Source organism: Rhinatrema bivittatum, chromosome 2 (assembly GCF_901001135.1).
Source record: "Rhinatrema bivittatum chromosome 2, aRhiBiv1.1, whole genome shotgun sequence".
Taxonomy (NCBI): domain Eukaryota; kingdom Metazoa; phylum Chordata; class Amphibia; order Gymnophiona; family Rhinatrematidae; genus Rhinatrema; species Rhinatrema bivittatum.
Window position 1 is genome coordinate 466,293,870 of NC_042616.1, and position 12,731 is coordinate 466,306,600.

At 41.9% G+C, this 12,731-nt stretch overlaps 1 long non-coding RNA gene across 1 annotated transcript in view; it reads left to right on the top strand.

Annotated features, from left to right (window-relative positions):
• Positions 1 to 7,754: 7,754 nt before the first annotated feature.
• The window catches only part of LOC115086174, a 40,088-nt gene continuing 35,111 nt past the window's right edge, over positions 7,755 to 12,731 (top strand). The window contains exons 1-2 of the long non-coding RNA XR_003855123.1: positions 7,755 to 7,778; positions 8,124 to 8,234. This is a non-coding gene — a long non-coding RNA (uncharacterized LOC115086174). The remainder of the gene's footprint in view (positions 7,779 to 8,123; positions 8,235 to 12,731) is intronic.

Genomic DNA, 12,731 nt, shown 5'->3' on the forward strand with positions numbered 1-12,731 from the left:
TCTATGGTGGCGCTATTGTGTGCGAAACCGGCAGCAATCGCACCACGACGGTGCGATCGCTGCCGACTAGCGCAGGCCCACCCCCTGTTTCGACCCCTGCCCCTCATTCCCTAAAGTATCGCAGGCCTGCGATACTTTAGAAAATGAGGCCCTTAATGCCATAAAAAGGATTTGTAAATAACAAGAACTGTAATTGGATCATTTATTCAATATTCCATGCTTAATCAGTAAAAGTTAAGTTGGAATCCACCTCAGCTTCCAGCATAATTATTACTGCTGTATATGAGACTTTAATGTGGAATTTATTTGGATACTCAATTAACTATTGAATCACGTTCAAGGCCTGGAAGATAATCTTAACCTCCCCCTTCCCACTCTGACAGGGAATCTTGGACTTCTAGAGGGTCTTACCATCAAGAGAAAAGCTACATAGATTAAGCCTATAGAAAGGTTAACTATAGAAAGGAGAAAAAAGGCAATATCTGGAAAGCAATGTATACTAATGCTCATAATATGGGAAATAATGTCCCAGACCTAGAGGTAGTCATGGAGGAGGCTGGATGTACTGAGTATCAGAGAGATGTGGTTCACAGAAAATTACAATTGGAATATATTTATAGTGGGCTACAATCTATTCAGGAAACAGAGTAGAAAGAAAGGGAAGCGGTGTGGCACTATATTTTAAAAAATTAATATTAAAGCAACAGAACATCATGATTACAATGTAAGGAGAAGGCACTGTGGGTTAATCTGGAAAGAGGGAATGGAACATTTATTTCTAATGGTATAATATACAAACCAAATAGGAAACCAAACAAAACTGCACAAAATAACCCCCACAGAGTACTGATGTTCAAAACTTCCTCATTTCCATTATAGAGACCACCATAATATTAAAAGGGTTTTAAATAGTTGCTTAAGAGTAAGAACTCAGTACAAACTCATTCAGTATGTATTTACTTAAGATTAAAGGACACCCAAATTTCAATCATCGGTCCCAACTTGATTTTTATATTTTTATTTGCAATTAAAATCATAAAAATATTAGCACTTATATTTTTAACTTTCTTGAAGAGGTTGTATTTTTTATGTACAGAGGTGAGTTGACCATTGCCCTAATTAGACACAGCCCGACACGATTCGTGTTTTTTGTAAATCTTCATCAGAGGCCATTGAAATGGGCACACAAAATCCACGGAATCTCATTTACAACCCACCACACCAAAAAGATTATGTATGTGCTCCTTAAGTATGTGCAGTTTTGAATGTCAGTACTCTGTGGTTTTTGTTTTTTTTAATATACAAACCTCCATCGCAGACAGAAGAAATGGATAGAGATTTTATAGAGGATATTCACAAAATTGCTTTGAAAGGGGAGGTGCCATTGCTAGGTGATTTGAATCTGTCATATGTTGATCAGGCCTTCTTGGCTGCAGTGTTTTCTGGAAGCAGAGATCCTGGATTCTCTGCGGGGAGAACTGTTCCGTCAACTGCTGGTGGAACCCACATGAGACGGTCAAAACTGGACCTGATGCTTACCAATAGAAATAGCATTTTTGCTGTTGTACTGGATGATCATCTGGGATCCAATGATCAATGGATGGTGTGGTTCAGTATTATAGCTCAAGCGATGAAGATTAATTCACAAGTGAGGGTCCTGAAGTTTAGGAAAACTAACTTTGTTAAAAAGAGGGAGTACCTCAAAGAGTCATTAATTGTATGGGAAAATCTAGGGGAAGTAGAACAGTAAGAAAAAGCTAGAAAGATATATTGTAAGGGCAACTCATATTCTTGTTAGCAAAATAAATAAAGGAAAGTCAAAAATGAGGCCACTACAGTTTCCTAAAGAAATAGCTGAAAAGGTAAGGAAAAAAATAGCATTCATAAACTACAAGCAACTGAAGAAAGAGGAAGAAAGATGACAATATCTGGAAAAGCTAAGGGAAGCTGGGAAAGTAATCAGGTATTCAAAGTTACAAAGAGAAGAAAAAAATAGCAACTATAATAAAATGAGGGGACAAGACGTTTTGTTTTGATATGTTAGAGCTAAGGGAAAGTGCAAAAGTGGCATTTTAAGAGAGAAGAGGAGGAATCTGTAGAGGCTGATGAGAAGCAGGATTGCTTAACAAATATTTCTGTTCAGTGTTCACTATGGAAGGGCCAGAAGTAGGCTCATATAAAATGAACACAAATAGGATTGGAACTGAGGTAATCCTCAATCGATTTTCAGAAAAGTGTGTACGTGAGGAACTAACTAAACTTAAAATAGGTAAAGTAATGAGGCCATACAGGATACATCTGAGAGTATTAAGAGAACTCAGAGAACTTCTGGCAGCTCCACTGGCTGATAGTGTCAATATTTCTTTAGAATCAGAAGTAGTTCTGGAGAATTGGAGACAGGCAGATGTGGTTCCTAATAAAAGTGGAAAGAAGGCAGAGGCTGGGAATTACAGACCAGTTAATCTGACCTCTGCGGTGAGAAAATTAATGGAATCATTGTTAAAACAGAGGATTCTAGAAACCAATGGATTACAAGATCCAAAGCAGCATGATTTTATCAGAAGTAGGGCTTGTCAGATGAATCTGATCAATTTATTTGGGTGAACAGAGAGCTGGATTAGGGGAGTGCGCTGGATATAGTGTACTTGGATGGATTTCAGTAAGGCATTTGGCACGGTTCTCTGTAGGTGACTCATACATACAGTAAATTGAGCACCTTTAGCATGGGACCTAAAGTGCTGACTGGGTTAGAATCTGGGTAAGTGGGAACCAACAAAGGGTAGCAGTTAATGGATTTCACTCCAAGGAAAGGGGGTGTTACTATCAGTGTGCCACAGAGCTAAGTTCTTGGATGGTTCTTTCAACATTTTCATAAGCAACTTTGCTGAAGGATTGCTGGGAGAGGTTTTTCATTTTGTGGATGATACCAACATCTACAATTGGCTAGATATCTAGAAAGTGTGGAAACCATGAGGAAGGATGTAGTAAAGCTTGAGGAATGGTCTAGAGTCTGGCAGTTAAGATTAAATGCTAAAAAATGCAGAGTCATGCATTTGAACTGCAAAAGTCCAAGGGAGTGGTACAGTATAGGAAGTGAAAGTCTTCTAGACATCTGGGGGTGATCATATCTGATATTCTTAAGGTGGCCAAACAGGTGATAAGGCAATGTAAATAGCCAGAAATATGCTTAAATACAAAGGGAAAGGAATGGTCAGTGGAAAAAATGAGTAATATTAACCCTGGTGAGATTTCATTTGGAATATACTATATACAATTCTGGAGACAACACCTTCACATTGATATAAATTGGTTGGAGTCAGTCCAGAGGGTGACTACTAAAATGGTCAATGTCTTTATTCTAAGGCATATGGGGATAGACTTTAATATCTAAACATGTATACCCTAGAGGAAAGGTGAAATAGAGGAGATATAATAGAGACATTTAAATAACTCCAGTATTGTTGTTGGGGATGTGGCAGGAGGAAGCAGGATTTGACAGGCCCCAGTGTTATTGTTGGGTACATGGCAGGAGGAAGCAGGATTTGTCAGACTCCAGTGTTGTTGTTGGGTACATGGCAGGAGGCAGCAGGATTTGTCAGGCCCCAGTGTTGTTGTTGGGGACTTGACAGGAGGAAGCAGGAGGAAGCAGGCCCCAGTGTTGTTGCTGGGAACATGGCAGAAGGAAGCAGGAGGCAGCAGGCATAGTCAGGCCCAGTGTTGTTGGAGATGTGACAGGAGGAAGCAGGAGGAATCAGACCTCCGTTGTTGGGGACATGGCAATAGGCAGCAGGAGTAATCAGGCCCCAGTGTTGTTGGGAATATGATAGGATGCCGTAGGATTGTCAAGCCTCAGTGCTGTTGTTAGGGATGTGACAGGAAGAAGCAGGCTGAGTCAGGCCCCAGTGTTGTTTTGAGAGATATGGCAAGATGCAGCAGGATTTGTCAGGCCAAAGTGTTGTTGTGCATATGACAGGAGGAAGCAGGAGGAGACATGCCCCAGTGTTGTTGTTGAGGACATGGCAGGAGAAATCAGGATTTATCAGACCCCAATTATGGTATATAGGGCAAGGCAGGCAGATGAAGTCAGTGAATGTTGGCCCCAATGGTGATATAAAGAACAAGGCAGGCAGATGATATGAGTGCATGTTGGCCACAGTGGTGGTATACAGAGCAAGGCAGGCAGATAGTGTGAGTGCTAGGTATGGGCATTGGGAGAAACAAAATAGGAAATGAGACAAAATATCCTTTTTCATTTTGGTGGTTTTCAAATTGAAATGATTTAAATTCCAACAAAATTTATTTTAAATACCATTTCATTTTGAAAATTTAAAAAACCCAAATGTCATTCATTATGCCAGGGCCTTGCCTAGTGAATAGGCTGAGACCCAAAGCAGGGGCCACGCCCTACTCCCAAGCACGATGCCGGTGCCTCAGCATAGGTCCAGGCCCGAACCTAGAGGCAGCAGATTTATGTTAGCGGTAGTGTGGCTGAACTGATGGGCTAGGCAGATAGAGGAAGTCAGAGGAGTCATTCCCCAGTAGTGGTATCAGTATTTGTGGCAAAGCAAGAAGAGGCATTTAGTGTGCCTTTCTTGCTCCAACCACAACCCATGGGGCCTGACACTTCTAGCTTCTGCATGCTATGCTCCAACTGTAATCACAGTGGCCTGATGTTTCTTGTATCAGCCTTTCTTGCTCCAACCACAACCCTTGGGGCCTGACACTTCCAGCTTTTGCATGCCATGCTGCATCCATAACCAAAGTGGCCTGACGTTTCCTGCATCAGCCTGTCTTGCCTCAACCATAACCCCTGGGGTGTGACACTTCCAGCTTTAGCCTGCCATGTCCCCAAGCATACCACTGGGGCCATATCAATGTTGTCCCCCCCCAGTTCTGAATCATCTCCCCTGCAAAAGGTTTTAAATTGGTATGTCATTCATTCCTTTCCAGGCGTGCATTTTTCATTACCTGCTATTAATTAAGTTGTCTTAGAGAATAGCCACTGCTATTACTAGCATCATTTACGTGTGCCGGCGGCCTATGTAAAATAGGCGCGCCGGCGCGCGAGGGCCCTGCTCGCATAAATCCGGAAGGGCGCGCAGGGCTTTTAAAATCCGCCCCTTAGTGTACTAATGCCACTTTGCTTCTCATGATACCAAATAAGTGTTGATATCACTATTACTAACATCCTCTTTTTGCACCTTGGGTGTTCTTTCTCCTCTGGCTGCTTCTTTGCTCCATACTCGGTGCTTTGGAGAAATCCTGCCAATGCTAGTACCTCTTTACCCCTTTGTGGACTTTTAGGCTGGTATTTCTGTTACCTTTGGTGCCACTTTGCCACAGTCTAAGTAACTTACAGTTCTTTCTCCCTTCTGAAGTTACATGTTTCATTAGAATGGATAAGAAAACCACTATCCTGGAGCCCAGAATAGACTGCAATGCTTCCCTCATGACTTTTAATGGCAAACAAATAAACCAATAAAATGAATAAACAATATATATATATATATATTTGTTTTTCAGATTGGAACTAATGAAATGAATTTGGGTCCCAATGAAATGAATGAGAAAAACAAACCAAATTGTTTTCTTCTGCATATCCCTATCCTCCAGTACATTGACACTTTATTCCATCTCATATCTGACATTGATATAATTATTTATTTAAACAATTTATAACCCACTCTGTCCATTTTTCTAGGTGAGGTAATCTGTTACAGTTACCAGTTCAGTGATCTTCCAAGTGGTTATAGTCCTGTAATCTAGTGCATGCCGTAACTTGCATACTAAGACTTCTATTGTGGCTATTTTGTTTCATTAAATCTGCCATTAAAGCAATGTTAAAGATAAAGTATTCTGTTAAAGTGGCTCAGCAACCCACTTGAAGGGGAAAAGAATACTCTTTTTATCTTGTAGCCTTGTAAGGACAATTTTCAAAGCCATTTCCTCATGTAAATTGAAATGTATGCTGATAAATGCTTTCCCTCAATATGATGTTGTCCCAAAGCAGACAGCTTGAAAAAAACCAGACAACTTCTCTCAAAGGAGGACTCACACAGTACAACTATTTCAAGTTTTATTCTCGAGCTTAACCAGTTCTTGAGCTTTGTGGCATTCAGACTAGAACAGACTTACACATTTCAGTCTAGTATTTCGTTGACTTGGGGCCTATGTATTAAAGGTTTGCTTCCATTTTGTTATCTATGGGAAACATGCAGGGAGGGTAACTTTTAAACAGGCGCACGGGCGCACATAGGCGTGCGATCGTCAGGTCGCACCCAGGGATGTGGCCATTATATTACATATGAGAATATATGTGTGCATGTTATAAAAAAAAAAAGCCTGACTGCACGCACAAGTTCATGCAATTTTAAGTGGACGTGCACTTGTGCGCACAAATCCCACTTAAGTCGTAAGTGGGGTAATTTAAAAAACTCACGTGCCAACGTCATAGCCCATTTTCTCAGTTTGTTCCCAGTTTGCCCAGTCAAGGGGTAGGACTTTCAAACGCCTCTAGTTTAATAGCCCTCCTTGCCCCCTGTTAGCCCCGCCCCTTAAAACTCTGCTGATCTGTTTAGATCTTTTTGTTTTATGACTTACATGCTATCCATAGCAGAAGTAAAGTTACACAGCGGGAGGGGGGGCCCAGTGCGCGCCTGTGTGCGTAAGTATTTATGCGCAAATTTCAAGGTGAAATCCAGGAACACCCAAGCCTCGCCCAGACCATGCTCACAGTTCCCTCCTTTTTCAGAACATTTCATTTTGTGCACATAGTGGGAAGTACGAGCATAAGCCGGCGGCTTTTAAAATCCACTCGGTGTGTGCCGACCCGACTTGTGCGTGCAACTCTTGGCTTTGGCACATGCCAGGCTTTTAAAATTCACCTTTTGGTGCATAGGGCCCAAAGTTATGTCTAGTTAAATAACAGTGAAATTCATTCTGCTACTCAGCAACACATTTTTTTTTTCTGCTAGGGAAAAACTAGTTCTGACATTTGGTGTTGAGAAGTAAAAATTAAAATAAATGGCTGGTAATTTTTTTGCCCACCAGCCTAACTCTGTTTGTGTAGGAGGAAGAGGAATATCATCTGTCAAATATTAACTTTTTTTCTCAACAAGGATTAAAAACAACAATGTAACTATAGGAAGCGTAAGTTAAAGCAAAGTTAATGCTGTCCTGTGCTAACAGGCTGAAGGAATTTAAAAAAAAAAATCATACAAACTGCAAGCAAACATCAAGACCATGGTTTATTAAGACATGAGTTGTCCCAAATGAAAAAAACACGTTGCAAGTATTCACAAACCACAGGAGCAACAATGAATACAAATGACTTAAACAACAGCTAATGTTATCACTGCCATCTGATTTTCTGCAATGGGCATGTGAAGTGTTAGCTCCCTCTTGCCCTCCATGGATATTATCATGGTCTAAACTTCTGCGTGTTTTAGCAGAGCTGGAAACACTAAACAGCAGATATGCAATGAGGAGGATGCTCACATTCTCACACTTTGGCAAGGGAAAAGTCAGCAGTAAAGCTGAGAAAACAAATTTCCAAATGTGGAAAACTTTCTGGGGTTTTTTTTTTTTTTTTTGTCATTCTGCCTCACAATCAAATAAAGGAACCCAGTGCTGACAGCACATGATAAGTCAGCATTCATTTCCCTTGTATGGTCTCAAGAAGAAGGCTGCAGAGCAGAACAGGAATTTTATTTTGTTTTGCTTTGCTTTCTCCCATTTTCCTTTCTAGATTACTTCTCTGTTACTTGATGCAGCATAAGGTAAAGGATGAGGGTCGGAGTGGGGCCACTCTTTAATAGGCTTTAGAACAACCATCCATAAATGATGTATGATTGCCAGGGGAATTATAATAAGAAGCTGGACTTGTGGGTAAAGTCTGATTGGTGGAAGAATATCTCACTGTCAAATCTCCCCCATCAATTGTAGCTTTTTTTTTTTTTTATCACATTCATTTTGAGTAAACTATTGTGCTTCACACGCATATACGACAGAAGTGAAACATGGATACTTCATAATAAAAAATAAAAGAAACCCCATCACATTCACAGCTCTTTGATACCCTTGCCATTTCATGTTGTCATTTTTAATATTTTCTTGCCCTACAGATGTTTCTAACTCTTGCTTACTCTGTTGGTGATCTGGAGGATGTCATAGCAGAAAGGGAACGAGAAATATGAAAGAGAAGAAAAAGTGAATGGCTTATTTTCTCGGAAAAGGTATTTATTCTTTTGTTGCAGGTAGTTTTACGGCTCAGGGGAGGTTTCGGTCTATAACGGTGTTGCATGAACATCAATGTGATAGGTAATTTATTTATTTATTATTAATGTATCCTCTCCTGGACGGGGGCCCACAAAATGTGAGAGGGCCTGGCCACCTGAATGAACCGAGTGGCAGTCTCTCAGGAGAGATGAAAAGAAAGAAGCCGGGTTGTGCAGATGGAATAGTAGATCTGGGCCCAGAGGCAAAGAGCGTATGCAATGTGTCCTAAGCTAGATAGGGATCTCAGCATAGGAGAATCCTCTCTGTGTCTCCCTTCTGCTGCTGTCTCCTCTTTACTCCCAAAAGCACATGGCAACCAGAAAACTGAGGACTCACTCTAAAGACATTTTTCAACCATCAAAACTTTTATTGTCTGGTATTATTGTCAGTCAGAGTAAGTAGCAGGGAATTGGGAGACACTGATAATTATATCAGGTTATATAGGCTTCTGCAACTATGCTGCGATAGTTAAAAATGTTCAGGGAAGGATAATGCACCATATCCTCAACAGCTATATATATCTTCCTCTTGGAGAGAAGAACTACTTACAAACTCTTCTCACTTTTTACTCTATTAGCTCCCAGTACCCACAGAGGAGTACATTTTCAAAGGGGTTTTGCATGTAAAAATGACAGATATGCGCATAAGTAGCATGTACCCATGTATATGCAAGTTATAAGCATTGAGGAGGGAGCGCCGTCTGAAGCTCCAACATCGGAAAACCTACCAGGAGGTTTCTGCAGTTCCCGCCCCCCAACATCATTGGAGGGCTGCCGGGACCCATAAGATGCCAGTGCCTGCGGACTCAATGGGAAGTGCTGTCTGAAGCCAAGACATCGGCACTCTGACTGGGAGGTTTCTGCTGTTTTTGGCCCCCAATGTCATCAGAAGGCTGCCGGGACCCATAAGAAGCCAGTGTCAAGAGCACAACAAAGGGGCACACCCCTTGTCACCAAACTTGGAGCTCTGTAGTTTTTTCTGGAATCCAATCAGTTGAGATGGGAAAGAAGTGAAAAGGTTCTGCTTGTCTGCTCTCGCCTGCATCATTAGTTGCTTTTTCTTCTGCCCAGGCAGTATAAGAGCTGGACTCTTTTTTGTTTCAGATAATTTAGGGTCAAGAGGAACTTGGGGGCTTCTTCCCCCACTCCCAGTGATCCTTCAATCTCACTTAGCCCTAATGTTCCCATTCCTCTAACTTCATGGGATCTGTGCCTGGGATGGAACGGTCTTCTTCTTCATCTTTTCCCTCTCCCATACTAGGTGGCGAGCTCCCATCAGTAGGATTGTTTTCTTCTACTCCTACCGGCTAGGCTATAAAGCCTACCATGGTTTATTCCACGATTATTAAGCCTGCAGTAGTCACAGTAGATTCATCGTGGATGTTTCTTCAAAAAATGAAGCTATGCTGGAAACCTAAGGGGGTCTTTCTGTGAAGGTTGAGAAGCATTCTTAGACATTAGAAGCAGTGAATGGAAGCTTAAAAGAGCTTCAAGGGAAATGTGATTCGCTACAGGAGTGCAAAGCTCTCCACTATTGTGTCACGGCATACTGCTGTGCCACAGCAAGATCCATGATGTGTTGTGGTAATCTCATAAGAACTTGCCATGCTGGGTCAGACCACGGATCCATCAAGCCCAGCATCCTATTTCTAACAGTGGTCAATCCAGGCTACAAGAACCTGGCAAGTAGCCAAACACTAAGAAGATCCTATGCTATTGATGCAATTAATAGCAGTGACTATTCCCTAAGTAAGCTTGATTAATAGCAGGTAATGGAATTCTCCTGCAAGAACTTATCCAAGCACTTTTTAAACCCAGCTACACTACCTGCACTAACCACATCCTCTGGCAACAAATTCCAGAGTTTAATTGTGCATTAAGTGAAAAATAATTTTCTTCGATTAGTCTTAAATGTGCTACTTGCTAACTTCATGGAGTGCCCCCTAGTCCTTCTGATATCTGAAAGTGTAAATAACCGATTCACATATCGTTCAAGACTTCTCATGATTTTAGACCTCTATCATATCCCCCCCTCAGCCATCTCTTCTCCAATTTGAACAGCATTAACCTCTTTAGTCTTTCCATCCCCTTTATCATTTTGGTCGCCCTTCTCTGTACCTTCTCCAGTGCAACTATATCTTTTTTCAGATACGGTGACCGGAACTGTACACAGTACTCAAGGTGCGGTCTCAACATGGAGTGATACAGAGGCATTATCACATTTTCCGTTTTATTCACCATTCCCTTCCTAATAATTCCTAACATTATGTTTGCTTTTTTGACTGATGCAGGACACTGATCCGACAATTTCAATGTATTATCCACTGTGATACCTAGATCTTTTTCCTGTTTGGTAGCTCCTAATATGGAACCTAACATCGTGTAACTAATGCATGGGTTATTTTTCCCTATAAGCAACATCTTGCACTTGTCCACATTAAATTTCATCTCCCATTGGATACCCATTTTTCCAGTCTTGCAAGATTCTCCTGCAATGTATCACAATCTGCTTGTGATTTAACTACTCTGAATAATTTTGTTTCATTTGTTTATTTCTTTAGATATATATCCTTTTGTGACTCCCTCTGATTGTGGTCTAAATTGGCAGCAATTGTTATTGCTGTGTTTTTTCATAAAATCAAGTTTGCTTGATGGTAATTGTTTTGAAAAATTTCAAAGTAAAGAATAAAAATAATAAACATTCAGAGTGCACACATTTTCCGTTTCATGTATACATTTTACCTTGAAAAAAGGGGGAGGCTAGGGCATTCTGGGACAGGATTCAGAAGTACATAATATGGTAGCTATTTTGCTAGAGATATGTGCATATGCATTACCAAACTTATTAGTATACTGGAACAGCAGCTCAGGTGGGTCCTGGGCTGTCGGAGATAATGTGGGCCGCAGGTCTGTCATGAAACACATCACCCTCCTTTCTTATTCAACCCCTCTGCTTCCAGTACTCTTGGCTGGTGGGTCTTATGGGGGGGACATGGATGAAGCTGGACAGTTGAGAAGCCCTTGTGCGTTGTTGGAGCCAACCAACCATAACAGGTTGGGGTTGGCTCGGTGGTATGGGGATGGCTTGAAAAGGATCTTTGCCTTCTGGACTGGGTTTAAACTACTAGGATGGTACTATATAGTGTCTTTGCTGCTTGGAAGTTTGTCTCTGCCCTCTCTTTACTGTTGTATATTGTTGTATTGTTGCATCAAGTTAACTTTGTTATGATATTGCAGCCCGAGCTGAGATGTGAACATTGAATAGATGAGTCAGAGAATCAGGTAGGAAATTTGCATGTCACAGCTTGTACTGAAAAACAGTCCTAGGAAGCAAACAGATTCTTACCCTGACTAACAAGTTGAGTCAGATCCTTGGGTACCCATTTCTCAGACAACAGAAGAAAAAAAGGCCAGGCAGGATGGAAGGGTGTGTACACATTCTCTTCCCATGGTCCTACCTGGGTCTCTTGGCCTTTTGGCTGAAAGAAGGTGACCCATCTAAGCTGGGTAACAGTGAATGACTGGCCTTGAGCTTAGCAGAGCTAAAATCACTAAAAGCTCGGATTGCAGAATCACTGAATGCTAAACAAGCCATGTGCCTATTGGAGCTGTAAATCCAAGCCAGGAAAATCCCTACAACCAAGAGAGAGGCACCGAAGGACAGCAGCAGATTGGGAGGTGACACTGGCTCCCCCTTGAGCAAGGGAACCACAGCAGCAGATCACACAGTCTCACAGGCAGAAGGGGACCCCAGTGGCAGAGCATGAGGTGTTCCTGGGTCCCCCTTCAGCAAGGGGACCCCAGTGGCAGATCAAGCGGCCCCCCCAGGAGGAAGGGGAACCCAGCAGCATTTTGAGCAGTCCCGCAAGAGGAAGGGGACACCAGTGACAGGTTGGGAGGTGATTCTGGGTCCCCTTGAACAAGGAGACCCCAGTGGCAGATCTATAGATCCCTCCAGGAGGTCATAGACCCAGCAGCATTCCAGGAGGTGGAGTCAGGATCCCCCAGGATAGTGTGGACCCCAGCAACAGACATGGAGATGGAGTGAGGTCCCCAGGAGGGCATGGACCCCAGCATTGGCATGGACTTTTCAGCAGAGTGGTAGTGACACCAAGGAGATGGCAGTGGTTTAGATACAACAGACCCCCCAGGCCAACACTGCACACCAGCCCAGTTGCATCTTTTCACATGGTTGAGACTTGGGAAAAAGGGGGAGGATAATAATAATAATAATACTTGATTAAGGGGGAACACAAGATGTCCCTTCTATTCCATATGTCAGTATTCTGTGGGGGCCAACAATCCCAAATTGCCAAATATTACATTTTCTTGCAATCTTGTAGAAATGTATTTAGTCGTATGGCATGAGACTATTAACTACAAGTAGTTAAGTGTGCTGCTTGACATCCTATTAGTAATATACATAGTCATGCAGAAATGTATATACTTTTATAG